The sequence below is a fragment of the Magallana gigas genome, chromosome 4 (assembly GCF_963853765.1).
Source record: "Magallana gigas chromosome 4, xbMagGiga1.1, whole genome shotgun sequence".
Lineage (NCBI taxonomy): Eukaryota > Metazoa > Mollusca > Bivalvia > Ostreida > Ostreidae > Magallana > Magallana gigas.
The window spans coordinates 47,417,129-47,433,668 of NC_088856.1; the positions used below are offsets into that span (position 1 = coordinate 47,417,129).

General features: G+C 28.6%; 1 protein-coding gene and 2 long non-coding RNA genes across 3 annotated transcripts in view; 1 reads left to right on the top strand and 2 right to left on the bottom strand.

Annotated features, from left to right (window-relative positions):
• The window catches only part of LOC117682278 (E3 ubiquitin-protein ligase TRIM45-like), a 178,374-nt gene that overhangs the window by 106,204 nt on the left and 55,630 nt on the right, over window positions 1-16,540 (bottom strand). The gene's annotated exons all lie outside the window — the stretch shown is intronic.
• Window positions 1,235-2,291, bottom strand: LOC136274872 (uncharacterized). The gene is made up of 3 exons (XR_010713302.1): window positions 2,041-2,291; window positions 1,742-1,867; window positions 1,235-1,333 (listed from the first exon to the last, which is right to left on the bottom strand). It is a non-coding gene; the product is annotated as an uncharacterized lncRNA (long non-coding RNA).
• LOC136274873 (uncharacterized) lies at window positions 10,958-11,967 on the top strand. The gene is made up of 3 exons (XR_010713303.1): window positions 10,958-11,164; window positions 11,339-11,464; window positions 11,869-11,967. It is a non-coding gene; the product is annotated as an uncharacterized lncRNA (long non-coding RNA).

Genomic DNA, 16,540 nt, shown 5'->3' on the forward strand with positions numbered 1-16,540 from the left:
TAAACCTGTAGGCATCTTTTCTTAACAAGATCTTGACCTCAAAAAACTGTTTTGCTTTTTAAAAAGGTTGGTAAAGTTTTGTGCTGCCTTCAATAATATCTGACTTTGAAATGAAAACGGTTTCTTATGTAGAAATTTACCCCGTCAACCATAACAAATTGCCAGAATGTCAATTGTCTTGAATTGAATAATATAATCGACCAGTGGTTCGTTTTAAACATTTCAATAGTTATTGTGTAGCGCTGATGTAAACAGAAAATGTGTAACCTGAACTACTATGTGACGAAAGAACAGTATTTCGAAAGAGTATGTATAATTGTGTAATTCACTGATCTACGCAATTTTTAAACTCGATTTGTTTTTTGATTTAATATCAACAGAGATAAAGAAATTGGTATCCTTACATTATAATCATTTCAGTGTTCCAATCAAGTGATTTATTTTTTCCTCCTCTCAAGCAATATCGATATTGTTCTCAAAATTGAAGGCCGATAGTTTTTACTCTCTCTTTCGTTATATTGCAATCGTAACATACCCTAACAAAAATGTGACTCATTTGGTTTACACAATTTCCCTTTATTTTTGCATATATCAACGAATAGTTCATAATGTTCCTCAAAACCTACCCAACCAACAAAAATGAACAAAACTTACAAACCAAAAACATAACCTAAAAAAATAAAACATCTCAAGGAATTAGAAACAAAACAATGCATTTGTCCTCAACCTTAACGCTCAAGGCTTGACCGGTAAACATTTCATTAAAACGTGTTCAATATTTTAATAATTTTGTGAACAGAATTGGAATGCAGATGGTTGTCGGACAAAAGTCATTATACCTTTGTGCATCAAAATACATCAAAATCTCATAGATCTCACTTCATTTAATACATGGTATCCCTACATCATAACGAAGTATGCTGTTTTCCTTTTGTATTTGTAAGCCGAAAGCTTACACCCCATATATTGTCAATGCTTTTGTCCTTAAGGTGGATCTCTACACCAAATAAGTGTAGGAGATTTTTGTTGCATGCATTTGTTACCAATACTAGGCACAGTATTCAACAATAATATACCTCAAAATACAATACACTATTTTCTTGAGAATTTTTAAAATATCAGTCTGGTTCCAGATAACCCCTTATTTATCAAATTTTTAAACATTTCTGTTTTAAAATTCTTATGAAAGTGAAATGTTATTAAGTTTAGAAATGAAAAACAAAAAAATCATGAATGAAGTTTGTATGATTTTTATTGGAATCCACATAAATATGAAACTAAAATATAAAAAAATTCTGTTAAGGCAAACTGCTGGACAAAATCCCACAAAAACCTGAAAATTTAACAATATTTGTTGGTGAATGGGATAAAGAAAAGAAATTGAATGAAATTGAAAAATTAAAGGAAATACTTAATTATTGCAAAAATCTTGGTATGAAAGATCCTGTTTAAGAGTTGTCTTTCTTTATTTTACATGGTCTCAAATATCTTGGGATCAATTTAAATCACGAAGAAAAATTAAAAAAGGAACAAGTCTATGCTAAATATGTAGATATAAGATAAGTAGTGCTTATGATAATGTTTGAAGCTGAAAAATTATATTATTGATGAATGCATTATATATTATATATTTAACTCTTCAGAACAAAATATTAGATGTTAATTATATTATAAATTGCCTTTTACTTTTTTATATACAATAGCAATTATAAACAACAACCATACGCATATTAATACATACATTAGATGTCCATAGTGATACACATGCATGTGTGGAAATGAAAAACATGCTCCTTTTCAGAATCCTGTCTTTCCATCATTTTGCTTGCAAATCCGGGCTTCCACTGCTATTGCTACCTAGCTGTATCTATTTAAATCAAAATACATTAGCTTAATGTCAAAGTTTCAGTGAAAGTCTTTTACTGCAATTTTTTTTTTAATTTGGGAAGTTAGGATCAATTCAAGAGATCGCACTACTGTACTTTCGTTTTATATTCATCATACATATATAGTTTAAATGAAAATTTGACATCTGCTTACCTATATCGATAATCCGCCACATATGTATGATCGTCTGTTGCAGATGACATGACAAAAATGTATTGCCAATAGCAGCAGAGCAGGGAAACGGTATATTATTTAGAGTCCACGTTTTCCGTACAAAACAGCTGATAATCAATGTTAGTTAAAAGCTTTAAACAGGAAGAAAATTGACATATTTTCTAAGCGTTTTGGTGATTTCAGTCCTATCTCGTCTCCTTAGTTAGAAGAGTTCAATTAAACGGTGTATAGCTTTTTTGTACCACGGCATAATGTTATCAATCCGGAACACAGTGGCGTTTCGAACGGAAGTCAGACATGTTTGTGACGATGTAGCCTTCCACCTTAACCTTAAGGATGACGTTTACTCAGAATGAAAAAAAATTCCCCTGACGATAATGAAAAACCAACTATTGTGTGTTATAGACCTAACATGGTAGTGTCATTCTTCACTTTCAAAAAAGTAGGTCAATGACCTAATTTTTGAGTTAATGGCCATTGAATATTTTTTGAAAATTTAAGAAAAATCCATAAAAATTTTACACTATGATTGAGATTTTCTTAATTGTGAAAATAATACAAATTGCTTAACTCTTTAACAAATGAAATACAGTTTTCATTCACAATTTTTATAGATATTCTAGTCCGAATTTCCTCTATCAGTTTTCAAATTACTACCCATTTTTGATTCAATATAACAAAAAACTGAATGATGATAATGCTAAAACATTTATAGTATTAAACTAAGTATATTGACCTTTCTCTGCTGGCATGAAATTTATATGAGGTCAATGATCAAAATTTTGAGATATGGTGTCTTTAATCATTTTTAAGCATTTTTCAATATTTTTGTAGTGTGTGCCATGCGCTTATCTAAACGAAAAAGCAAAGTAAAACCAACAGAAAATATGCAAAATTATGTTGACTAACAAATAAATTCTTAACTTTAGATATTATAGTACTACCAAAGATGTTTCAGTGGAAAACAAAATCTGAAAAATTTAGTCCGAATTTTCTCTGTTTCGCTAAAACACAAACTTTGTCAGAGCCTAATTCCATAATTTAGTAAAACTATCTATTGTTATGTCAATAATAATTCATTTCATAAATACTTTTTGTATTTAAAACAAGTTTTACTCATGAAATTGAACCTTTTCACAATCCGGATTTGAGAACTCAAACCCTGAGTAAACAACATCCTTAACGCTTGATGAATCATGCTTAAAAAAGTAGACGTTGTCAGCTGAGTTTTAGTCATTGTATCTTTTGATCGACAAATAGGAAGGCGTTCGTTTATTCTGGGCGGCAATAGAGTTCTCAAACAATGTCGGCGACATTGTTCAACGGGATACCGTAAGTCTGTTTATATTTGTGTTTTAGTACATTCTTGTTGTTCTCATTATTTCGTAAAATGAGTGTTTCTTCATGGCCAATATCTTGTTATTGAATTGACGGTGTTTATAGGATGTTTGATCCTTTCCTCTGAGACGTCATATTTGGTTTGATACATATTTTTTCCGTAATTACAGCTTTAAAGTAATTATGTAAGAACTTCAACATTTCTTGGATATTTGATTTTTAAACTACGTCCTCAAAAAAGAAAAAAAAAAGATTTTTAAGAACTTTAAATTGAAGAATAAACAAATCAATATTATGAACATAACAAAAAATTGTGTAGTTCCATTCGGAAGTTATTTTACGCATGCGCGAGAAGCCATATTTTTTTGTCACATGAGTTGTAGTCATATGATCTTTTGTTCGACGATTATGACGGCATTTGTTTAATCTGGAGGGTGTTAAAGTTCCAAAACAATGTCGGCTATATTGTTTGACGGGATGCTGTAAGTCTGTTTATGTCTGTGTATTTGTACTTTTTCGTTGTTCTCATTATTTCCTAAAATGGGTGTTTCTTTCAGGTCAATACCTAGTTGATGAATTGATGGTGTCTATTTTGTATTTGATATTCTGAGATGTCATATTTGGTTTGATATTTTTTCCGTACTCACAGCATTAAAGTAATTGTATTGGAAATTCAAAAACAAAATTGATATTTAGTCTTAAGCTACGGGAGATCTAATTCAAGATACCTATCTTTAATTTGACATCATTTAAAGAGGAAATCACTAGCATGCATGATTTTGTTTCTTGGAGATACTGTTGTCAATCGAATCATGCGATATTTTCTGCGTCCAAGGTAAAAAGAATTTAGTAGTTTTTTCTTGGTTCTTACAAATGTTCTTAGTAATGATATTGGTAAAAATCTTATTCTAAAAAAATTCCATAAGACCAGAAAGGTTCAGAACTGTGTGGAAGATGTCTTATGGTAGAGTAGATTCAATTTATGATCCCTAGTCGTAGGATAATAATAAGAACATTTGTTTTTTAACCGCATTTAAGTTAAATACTGTGCAAAAAATGAATGGTTTTTCACCACTTAAAAGAAGATAGTACATAACGAAAATAATAGAATCTTTTTTCAACTTAGAATAATCCTTTGTCTATGCTTTGTTAATATTATACTTCATTCTGGTTCACTTTCATTTTCAGTTCCCTGCAGCTGCAATACAACAATTTAATTATTAATAATACCAACAGTGATAGGCAAGTGTTTATCTTTGTTTTTGAATCAAAATGTCATTCAAATAAAGTAGGATTGTTTCTTGATTTTCAATACTATTGCATTTGTTGATATGTATTATACCATATCGATGAAAATTATAAAGTGGTAAAGAACGTTTGGTTGGAATAAGTTTAATCGGTTTGTTACCATTTTCCCTTACATCGAATTTCTTATAGTTTTATTTGTTTTAAATGTTTCCATTCTCAGATACCTAAGTTACACAGCCCTGGATCCTAGATTTGTCACGAGGTTGAGGTACGTTTTCGTTTGTTGATGCAATTGTCATTGTTATGAAGGATAACTGATTTCTAACTTTTTTAGTTCATATCATTAAGTTTCTTTGTATTTTGCAATATTCATAAAGCGATCAAGTACTTTGAAATAATAGAGTTTAATGAAAATGAACAAATAAAAATCCAGAAACAATGTGTTGTGGACAATCTCAACATAATATTAAGAACATTTGTTATTTACCGTATTTAAGTTCAAGTAGTGTGCAAAAAACCCGGTTTTTATCACTTAAAAGAAGAAAGTTACATAAAGAAATTAAAGGAACCCATTTCAACCGACAATAATGCTTCGTCAATGCTTTGTCAATATTATATTTAAGTCTGGTTCACTTTCATTTTTAGAGCCCAGCAGCTGTCTTACAACAATTTAATTATTAATAATACCAGCAGTGATAGGCAAGTGTTAATCCGTGTTTGTGAATCAAATTGTCATTAAAATAAAGGTTGAATGTTTCTAAATTTTCAAGATTATTTCATTTGATGATATGTATAATATCATATTGATGAAAATTATAAAGTGGTAAAGAACTTTTTGTTGGAATAAGTTTAATCAGTTTGTTACCATTTTCCATTATATCAAATTTCTTATAGATTTAATTTCTTAAATGTTTCCATTCTCAGATACCGAAGTTACAGAGCTCTGAATGCTAGACTTAATACACGATTTGGGTAAGTTTTATTTGTTAATGCAATTGTCATTGTTATGACGGATGACTGATTTTTAATTTAATGATTTCATTTTATTAAGTTTCTATGTATTTTGGAAAATTCATAAAGGGATTAAGTACTTTGAAAATAATAAATTTTAATGAAAATGAACAAATAAAAAACCAGAAACACTGTGTTGTGGACACCCTCAACATAATATTAATAACATTATTTTTAACTGCATTTAAGTTAAATAGTGTGCAAAAAATGAATGGTTTTTCACTACTTAAAAGAAGAAAGTTACGTAACGAAAATAATAGAATCTTTTTTCAACTTAGAATAATCTTTTGTCTTTGCTTTGTCAATGTTATATTTAAGTCTGGTTCACTTTCATTTTCAGTTCCTTGCAGCTGCCATACAACAATTTAATTATTAATAATACCAACAGTGATGGGCAAGTGTTTATCTTTGTTTTTGAATCAAAATGTCATTCAAATAAAGTAGGATTGTTTCTTGATTTTCAATACTATTGCATTTGTTGATATGTATTATACCATATCGATGAACATTATAAAGTGGTAAAGAACGTTTGGTTGGAATAAGTTTAATCGGTTTGTTACCATTCTCCCTTACATCGAATTTCTTATAGTTTTATTTGTTTTAAATGTTTCCATTCTCAGATACCTAAGTTACACAGCCCTGGATCCTAGATTTGTCACGAGGTTGAGGTACGTTTTCGTTTGTTGATGCATTTGTCATTGTTATGAAGGATGACTGATTTCTAACTTTTTTAGTTCATATCATTAAGTTTCTTTGTATTTTGCAATATTCATAAAGCGATCAAGTACTTTGAAATAATAGAGTTTAATGAAAATGAACAAATAAAAATCCAGAAACAATGTGCTGTGGACAATCTCAACATAATATTAAGAACATTTGTTATTTACCGTATTTAAGTTCAAGTAGTGTGCAAAAAACCCGGTTTTTTATCACTTAAAAGAAGAAAGTTACATAAAGAAATTAAAGGAACCCATTTCAACCGACAATAATGCTTTGTCAATGTTATATTTAAGTCTGGTTCACTTTCATTTTTAGAGCCCAGCAGCTGCCTTACAACAATTTAATTATTAATAATACCAGCAGTGATAGGCAAGTGTTAATCCGTGTTTGTGAATCAAATTGTCATTAAAATAAAGGTTGAATGTTTCTAAATTTTCAAGACTATTTCATTTGTTGATATGTATAATATCATATCGATGAAAATTATAAAGTGGTAAAGAACTTTTTGTTGGAATAAGTTTAATCAGTTTGTTACCATTTTCCATTATATCAAATTTCTTATAGATTTAATTTCTTAAATGTTTCCATTCTCAGATACCGAAGTTACAGAGCTCTGAATGCTAGACTTAATACACGATTTGGGTAAGTTTTATTTGTTAATGCAATTGTCATTGTTATGACGGATGACTGATTTTTAATTTAATGATTTCATTTTATTAAGTTTCTATGTATTTTGGAAAATTCATAAAGGGATTAAGTACTTTGAAAATAATAAATTTTAATGAAAATGAACAAATAAAAAACCAGAAACACTGTGTTGTGGACACCCTCAACATAATATTAAGAACATTATTTTTAACTGCATTTAAGTTAAATAGTGTGCAAAAAATGAATGGTTTTTCACCACTTAAAAGAAGAAAGTTACGTAACGAAAATAATAGAATCTTTTTTCAACTTAGAATAATCTTTTGTCTTTGCTTTGTCAATGTTATATTTCAGTCTGGTTCACTTTCATTTTCAGTTCCTTGCAGCTGCCATACAACAATTTAATTATTAATAATACCAACAGTGATGGGCAAGTGTTTATCTTTGTTTTTGAATCAAAATGTCATTCAAATAAAGTAGGATTGTTTCTTGATTTTCAATACTATTGCATTTGTTGATATGTATTATACCATATCGATGAACATTATAAAGTGGTAAAGAACGTTTGGTTGGAATAAGTTTAATCGGTTTGTTACCATTCTCCCTTACATCGAATTTCTTATAGTTTTATTTGTTTTAAATGTTTCCATTCTCAGATACCTAAGTTACACAGCCCTGGATCCTAGATTTGTCACGAGGTTGAGGTACGTTTTCGTTTGTTGATGCAATTGTCATTGTTATGAAGGATGACTGATTTCTAACTTTTTTAGTTCATATCATTAAGTTTCTATGTATTTTGCAATATTCATAAAGCGATCAAGTACTTTGAAATAATAGAGTTTAATGAAAATGAACAAATAAAAATCCAGAAACAATGTGTTGTGGACAATCTCAACATAATATTAAGAACATTTGTTATTTACCGTATTTAAGTTCAAGTAGTGTGCAAAAAACCCGGTTTTTTATCACTTAAAAGAAGAAAGTTACATAAAGAAATTAAAGGAACCCATTTCAACCGACAATAATGCTTCGTCAATGCTTTGTCAATGTTATATTTAAGTCTGGTTCACTTTCATTTTTAGAGCCCAGCAGCTGTCTTACAACAATCTAATTATTAATAATACCAGCAGTGATAGGCAAGTGTTAATCCGTGTTTGTGAATCAAATTGTCATTAAAATAAAGGTTGAATGTTTCTAAATTTTCAAGATTATTTCATTTGATGATATGTATAATATCATATTGATGAAAATTATAAAGTGGTAAAGAACTTTTTGTTGGAATAAGTTTAATCAGTTTGTTACCATTTTCCATTATATCAAATTTCTTATAGATTTAATTTCTTAAATGTTTCCATTCTCAGATACCTAAGTTACACAGCTCTAGTTGCTAGACTTGTAACACGGTTTGGGTAAGTTTTTGTTCGTTAATGCAATTGCCATTGGTATGAAGGAAAACGGCTTTCTAATTTTATGATTTTATTTTCTTAAGTTTCTATGGGTTTTTTTTAATTCATAAAGGGATCAAGTACTTAGAAATAATAGAGTTTAATGCAAATAAACAAATAAAAATCTACAAACACTGTGTTGTGGACACCTTCAGCATAATATTAGGGACATCTGTTATTTAAACTTATATAAATTCAAATAGTGTGCAAGAACGGTTTTTCATCACGTAAAAAAAAAAGAAGTTATATAAAGAAAAAAAAAAGAATATTTTTCAACTTACAATAATCCTTTGTCTATGCTTTGTTAATATTATACTTCATTCTGGTTCACTTTCATTTTCAGTTCCCTGCAGCTGCCATACAACAATTTAATTATTAATAATACCAGCAGTGATAGGCAAGTGTTAATCCGTGTTTGTGAATCAAATTGTCATTAAAATAAAGGTTGATTGTTTCTTGATTTTCAAGACTTTTTCATTTGTTGATATGTATAATATCATATCGATGAAAATTATAAAGTAGTAAAACACTTTTTGTTGGAATAAGTTTAATCAGTTTGTTACCATTTTCCATTATATCAAATTTCTTATAGATTTAATTTCTTAAATGTTTCCATTCTCAGATACCTAAGTGACAGAGCTCTGAATGCTAGACTTAATACATGGTTTGGGTAAGTTTTATTTGTTAATGCAATTGTCATTGTTATGATGGATGACTGATTTTAAATTAAATGATTTCATTTTATTAAGTTTCTATGTATTTTGGAAAATTCATAAAGGGATTAAGTACTTTGAAAATAATAAATTTTAATGAAAATGAACAAATAAAAAACCAGAAACACTGTGTTGTGGACACCCTCAACATAATATTAAGAACATTATTTTTAACTGCATTTAAGTTAAATAGTGTGCAAAAAATGAATGGTTTTTCACTACTTAAAAGAAGAAAGTTACGTAACGAAAATAATAGAATCTTTTTTCAACTTAGAATAATCTTTTGTCTTTGCTTTGTCAATGTTATATTTAAGTCTGGTTCACTTTCATTTTCAGTTCCTTGCAGCTGCCATACAACAATTTAATTATTAATAATACCAACAGTGATGGGCAAGTGTTTATCTTTGTTTTTGAATCAAAATGTCATTCAAATAAAGTAGGATTGTTTCTTGATTTTCAATACTATTGCATTTGTTGATATGTATTATACCATATCGATGAACATTATAAAGTGGTAAAGAACGTTTGGTTGGAATAAGTTTAATCGGTTTGTTACCATTCTCCCTTACATCGAATTTCTTATAGTTTTATTTGTTTTAAATGTTTCCATTCTCAGATACCTAAGTTACACAGCCCTGGATCCTAGATTTGTCACGAGGTTGAGGTACGTTTTCGTTTGTTGATGCAATTGTCATTGTTATGAAGGATGACTGATTTCTAACTTTTTTAGTTCATATCATTAAGTTTCTTTGTATTTTGCAATATTCATAAAGCGATCAAGTACTTTGAAATAATAGAGTTTAATGAAAATGAACAAATAAAAATCCAGGAACAATGTGTTGTGGACAATCTCAACATAATATTAAGAACATTTGTTATTTACCGTATTTAAGTTCAAGTAGTGTGCAAAAAACCCGGTTTTTTATCACTTAAAAGAAGAAAGTTACATAAAGAAATTAAAGGAACCCATTTCAACCGACAATAATGCTTCGTCAATGCTTTGTCAATGTTATATTTAAGTCTGGTTCACTTTCATTTTTAGAGCCCAGCAGCTGCCTTACAACAATTTAATTATTAATAATACCAGCAGTGATAGGCAAGTGTTAATCCGTGTTTGTGAATCAAATTGTCATTAAAATAAAGGTTGAATGTTTCTAAATTTTCAAGACTATTTCATTTGTTGATATGTATAATATCATATCGATGAAAATTATAAAGTGGTAAAGAACTTTTTGTTGGAATAAGTTTAATCAGTTTGTTACCATTTTCCATTATATCAAATTTCTTATAGATTTAATTTCTTAAATGTTTCCATTCTCAGATACCGAAGTTACAGAGCTCTGAATGCTAGACTTAATACACGATTTGGGTAAGTTTTATTTGTTAATGCAATTGTCATTGTTATGACGGATGACTGATTTTTAATTTAATGATTTCATTTTATTAAGTTTCTATGTATTTTGGAAAATTCATAAAGGGATTAAGTACTTTGAAAATAATAAATTTTAATGAAAATGAACAAATAAAAAACCAGAAACACTGTGTTGTGGACACCCTCAACATAATATTAAGAACATTATTTTTAACTGCATTTAAGTTAAATAGTGTGCAAAATATGAATGGTTTTTCACTACTTAAGGTGGAAGGCTACATCGTCACAAACATGTCTGACTTCCGTTCGAAACGCCACTGTGTTCCGGATTGATAACATTATGCCGTGGTACAAAATAGCTATACACCGTTTAATTGAACTCTTCTTACTAAGGAGACGAGATAGGACTGAAATCACCAAAACGCTTAGAAAATATGTCAATTTTCTTCCTGTTTAAAGCTTTTAACTAACATTGATTATCAGCTGTTTTGTACGGAAAACGTGGACTCTAAATAATATACCGTTTCCCTGCTCTGCTGCTATTGGCAATACATTTTTGTCATGTCATCTGCAACAGACGATCATACATATGTGGCGGATTATCGATATAGGTAAGCAGATGTCAAATTTTCATTTAAACTATATATGTATGATGAATATAAAACGAAAGTACAGTAGTGCGATCTCTTGAATTGATCCTAACTTCCCAAATTAAAAAAAAAAATTGCAGTAAAAGACTTTCACTGAAACTTTGACATTAAACTAATGTATTTTGATTTAAATAGATACAGCTAGGTAGCAATAGCAGTGGAAGCCCGGATTTGCAAGCAAAATGAGGGAAAGACAGGATTCTGAAAAGGAGCATGTTTTTCATTTCCACACATGCATGTGTATCACTATGGACATCTAATGTATGTATTAATATGCGTATGGTTGTTGTTTATAATTGCTATTGTATATAAAAAAGTAAAAGGCAATTTATAATATAATTAACTACTAATATTTTGTTCTGAAGAGTTAAATATATATAATGCATTCATCAATAATATAATTTTTCAGCTTCAAACATTATCATAAGCACTACTTATCTTATATCTACATATTTAGCATAGACTTGTTCCTTTTTTAATTTTTCTTCGTGATTTAAATTGATCCCAAGATATTTGAGACCATGTAAAATAAAGAAAGACAACTCTTAAACAGGATCTTTCATACCAAGATTTTTGCAATAATTAAGTATTTCCTTTAATTTTTCAATTTCATTCAATTTCTTTTCTTTATCCCATTCACCAACGAATATTGTTTATATTTTCAGGTTTTTGTGGGATTTTGTCCAGCAGTTTGCCTTAACATAATTTTTTTATATTTTAGTTTCATATTTATGTGGATTCCAATAAAAATCATACAAACTTCATTCATGATTTTTTTGTTTTTCATTTCTAAACTTAATAACATTTCACTTTCATAAGAATTTTAAAACAGAAATGTCTAAAAATTTGATAAATAAGGGGTTATCTGGAACCAGACTGATATTTTAAAAATTCTCAAGAAAATAGTGTATTGTATTTTGAGGTATATTATTGTTGAATACTGTGCCTAGTATTTGTAACAAATGCATGCAACAAAAATCTCCTACACTTATTTGGTGTAGAGATCCACCTTAAAAGAAGAAAGTTACGTAACGAAAATAATAGAATCTTTTTTCAACTTAGAATAATCTTTTGTCTTTGCTTTGTCAATGTTATATTTAAGTCTGGTTCACTTTCATTTTCAGTTCCCTGCACCTGCAATACAACAATTTAATTATTAATAATACCAGCAGTGATGGGCAAGTGTTTATCTTTGTTTGTGAATCAAATTGTCATTCAAATAAAGTAGGATTGTTTCTTGATTTTCAATACGATTTCATTTGTTGATATTTATTATACCATATCGATGAACATTATAAAGTGGTAAAGAACGTTTGGTTGGAATAAGTTTAATCGGTTTGTTACCATTTTCCCTTACATCGAATTTCTTATAGTTTTATTTGTTTTAAATGTTTCCATTCTCAGATACCTAAGTTACACAGCCCTGGATCCTAGATTTGTCACGAGGTTGAGGTACGTTTTCGTTTGTTGATGCAATTGTCATTGTTATGAAGGATAACTGATTTCTAACTTTTTTAGTTCATATCATTAAGTTTCTTTGTATTTTGCAATATTCATAAAGCGATCAAGTACTTTGAAGTAATAGAGTTTAATGAAAATGAACAAATAAAAATCCAGAAACAAATGTGTTGTGGACATCCTCAACATAATATTAAGAACATTTGTTATTTACCGTATTTAAGTTTAAGTAGTGTGCAAAATACCCGGGTTTTTTCACTTAAAAGAAGAAAGTTACATAAAGAAATTAAAGGAACCCATTTCAACCGACAATAATGCTTCGTCAATGCTTTGTCAATGTTATATTTAAGTCTGGTTCACTTTCATTTTTAGAGCCCAGCAGCTGTCTTACAACAATTTAATTATTAATAATACCAGCAGTGATAGGCAAGTGTTAATCCGTGTTTGTGAATCAAATTGTCATTAAAATAAAGGTTGAATGTTTCTAACTTTTCAAAATTATTTCATTTGTTGATATGTATAATATCATATCGATGAAAATTATAAAGTGGTAAAGAACTTTTTGTTGGAATAAGTTTAATCAGTTTGTTACCATTTTCCATTATATCAAATTTCTTATAGATTTAATTTCTTAAATGTTTCCATTCTCAGATACCTAAGTTACAGAGCTTTGAATGCTAGACTTAATACACGATTTGGGTAAGTTTTATTTGTTAATGCAATTGTCATTGTTATGACGGATGACTGATTTTTAATTTAATGATTTCATTTTATTAAGTTTCTATGTATTTTGGAAAATTCATAAAGGGATCAAGTACTTTGAAAATAATAAATTTAAATCAAAATGAATTAAAAAAAATCCGGAAACACTGTGTTGTGGACATCCTCAACATAATATTAAGAACATTTGTTTTTTAACCGCATTTAAGTTAAATAGTGTGCAAAATATGAATGGTTTTTCACCACTTAAAAGAAGAAAGTTACGTAACGAAAATAATAGAATCTTTTTTCAACTTAGAATCATCCTTTGTCTTTGCTTTGTCAATGTTATATTTAAGTCTGGTTCACTTTAATTTTCAGTTCCCTGCAGCTGCAATACAACAATTTAATTATTAATAATACCAGCAGTGATGGGCAAGTGTTTATCTTTGTTTGTGAATCAAATTGTCATTCAAATAAAGTAGGATTGTTTCTTGATTTTCAATACTATTTCATTTGTTGATATGTATTATACCATATCGATGAACATTATAAAGTGGTAAAGAACGTTTGGTTGGAATAATTAAATCGGTTTGTTTCCATTTTCCCTTACATCGAATTTCTTATAATTTTAATTTCTTATTTGTTTCCATTCTCAGATACCTAAGTTACACAGCTCTAGTTGCTAGACTTGTTACACGGTTTGGGTAAGTTTTTGTTCGTTAATGCAATTGCCATTGGTATGAAGGATAACTGCTTTCTAATTTTATGATTTTATTTTCTTAAGTTTCTATGGGTTTTTTTAATTCATAAAGGGATCAAGTACTTAGAAATAATAGAGTTTAATGCAAATAAACAAATAAAAATCTACAAACACTGTGTTGTGGACACCTTCAGCATAATATTAGGGACATCTGTTATTTAAACTTATATAAATTCAAATAGTGTGCAAGAACGGTTTTTCATCACGTAAAAAAAAAAAGTTATATAAAGAAAAAAAAAGAATATTTTTCAACTTACAATAATCCTTTGTCTATGCTTTGTTAATATTATACTTCATTCTGGTTCACTTTCATTTTCAGTTCCCTGCAGCTGCAATACAACAATTTAATTATTAATAATACCAGCAGTGATAGGCAAGTGTTAATCCTTGTTTGTGAATCAAATTGTCATTAAAATAAAGGTTGATTGTTTCTTGATTTTCAAGACTTTTTCATTTGTTGATATGTATAATATCATATCGATGAAAATTATAAAGTAGTAAAACACTTTTTGTTGGAATAAGTTTAATCAGTTTGTTACCATTTTCCATTATATCAAATTTCTTATAGATTTAATTTCTTAAATGTTTCCATTCTCAGATACCTAAGTTACAGAGCTCTGAATGCTAGACTTAATACACGGTTTGGGTAAGTTTTATTTGTTAATGCAATTGTCATTGTTATGATGGATGACTGATTTTAAATTAAATGATTTCATTTTATTAAGTTTCTATGTATTTTGGAAAATTCATAAAGGAATCAAGTACTTTGAAAATAATAAATTTTAATGAAAATGAACAAATAAAAGTCCAGAAACACTGTGTTGTGGACATCCTCAACATAATATTAAGAACATTTGTTTTTTAACCGCATTTAAGTTAAAAAAGTGTGCAAAAAATGAATGGTTTTTCACCACTTAAACGAAGAAAGTTACGTAACGAAAATAATAGAATCTTTTTTCAACTTAGAATAATCTTTTGTCTTTGCTTTGTCAATGTTATATTTAAGTTTGCTTCACTTTCATTTTCAGTTCCCTGCAGCTGCAATACAACAATTTAATTATTAATAATACCAGCAGTGATGGGCAAGTGTTTATCTTTGTTTGTGAATCAAATTGTCATTCAAATAAAGTAGGATTGTTTCTTGATTTTCAATACTATTTTATTTGTTGATATGTATTATACCATATCGATGAACATTATAAAGTGGTAAAGAACGTTTGGTTGGAATAAATTAAATCGGTTTGTTTCCATTTTCCCTTACATCGAATTTCTTATAATTTTAATTTCTTATTTGTTTCCATTCTCAGATACCTAAGTTACACAGCTCTAGTTGCTAGACTTGTTACACGGTTTGGGTAAGTTTTTGTTCGTTAATGCAATTGCCATTGGTATGAAGGATAACTGCTTTCTAATTTTATGATTTTATTTTCTTAAGTTTCTATGGGTTTTTTTAATTCATAAAGGGATCAAGTACTTAGAAATAATAGAGTTTAATGCAAATAAACAAATAAAAATCTACAAACACTGTGTTGTGGACACCTTCAGCATAATATTAGGGACATCTGTTATTTAAACTTATATAAATTCAAATAGTGTGCAAGAACGGTTTTTCATCACGTAAAAAAAAAAAGTTATATAAAGAAAAAAAAAGAATATTTTTCAACTTACAATAATCCTTTGTCTATGCTTTGTTGATATTATACTTCATTCTGGTTCACTTTCATTTTCAGTTCCCTGCAGCTGCAATACAACAATTTAATTATTAATAATACCAGCAGTGATAGGCAAGTGTTAATCCTTGTTTGTGAATCAAATTGTCATTAAAATAAAGGTTGATTGTTTCTTGATTTTCAAGACTTTTTCATTTGTTGATATGTATAATATCATATCGATGAAAATTATAAAGTAGTAAAACACTTTTTGTTGGAATAAGTTTAATCAGTTTGTTACCATTTTCCATTATATCAAATTTCTTATAGATTTAATTTCTTAAATGTTTCCATTCTCAGATACCTAAGTTACAGAGCTCTGAATGCTAGACTTAATACACGGTTTGGGTAAGTTTTATTTGTTAATGCAATTGTCATTGTTATGATGGATGACTGATTTTAAATTAAATGATTTCATTTTATTAAGTTTCTATGTATTTTGGAAAATTCATAAAGGAATCAAGTACTTTGAAAATAATAAATTTTAATGAAAATGAACAAATAAAAGTCCAGAAACACTGTGTTGTGGACACCCTCAACATAATATTAAGAACATTTGTTTTTTAACCGCATTTAAGTTAAAAAAGTGTGCAAAAAATGAATGGTTTTTCACCGCTTAAACGAAGAAAGTTACGTAACGAAAATAATAGAATCTTTTTTCAACTTAGAATAATCTTTTGTCTTTGCTTTGTCAATGTTATATTTAAG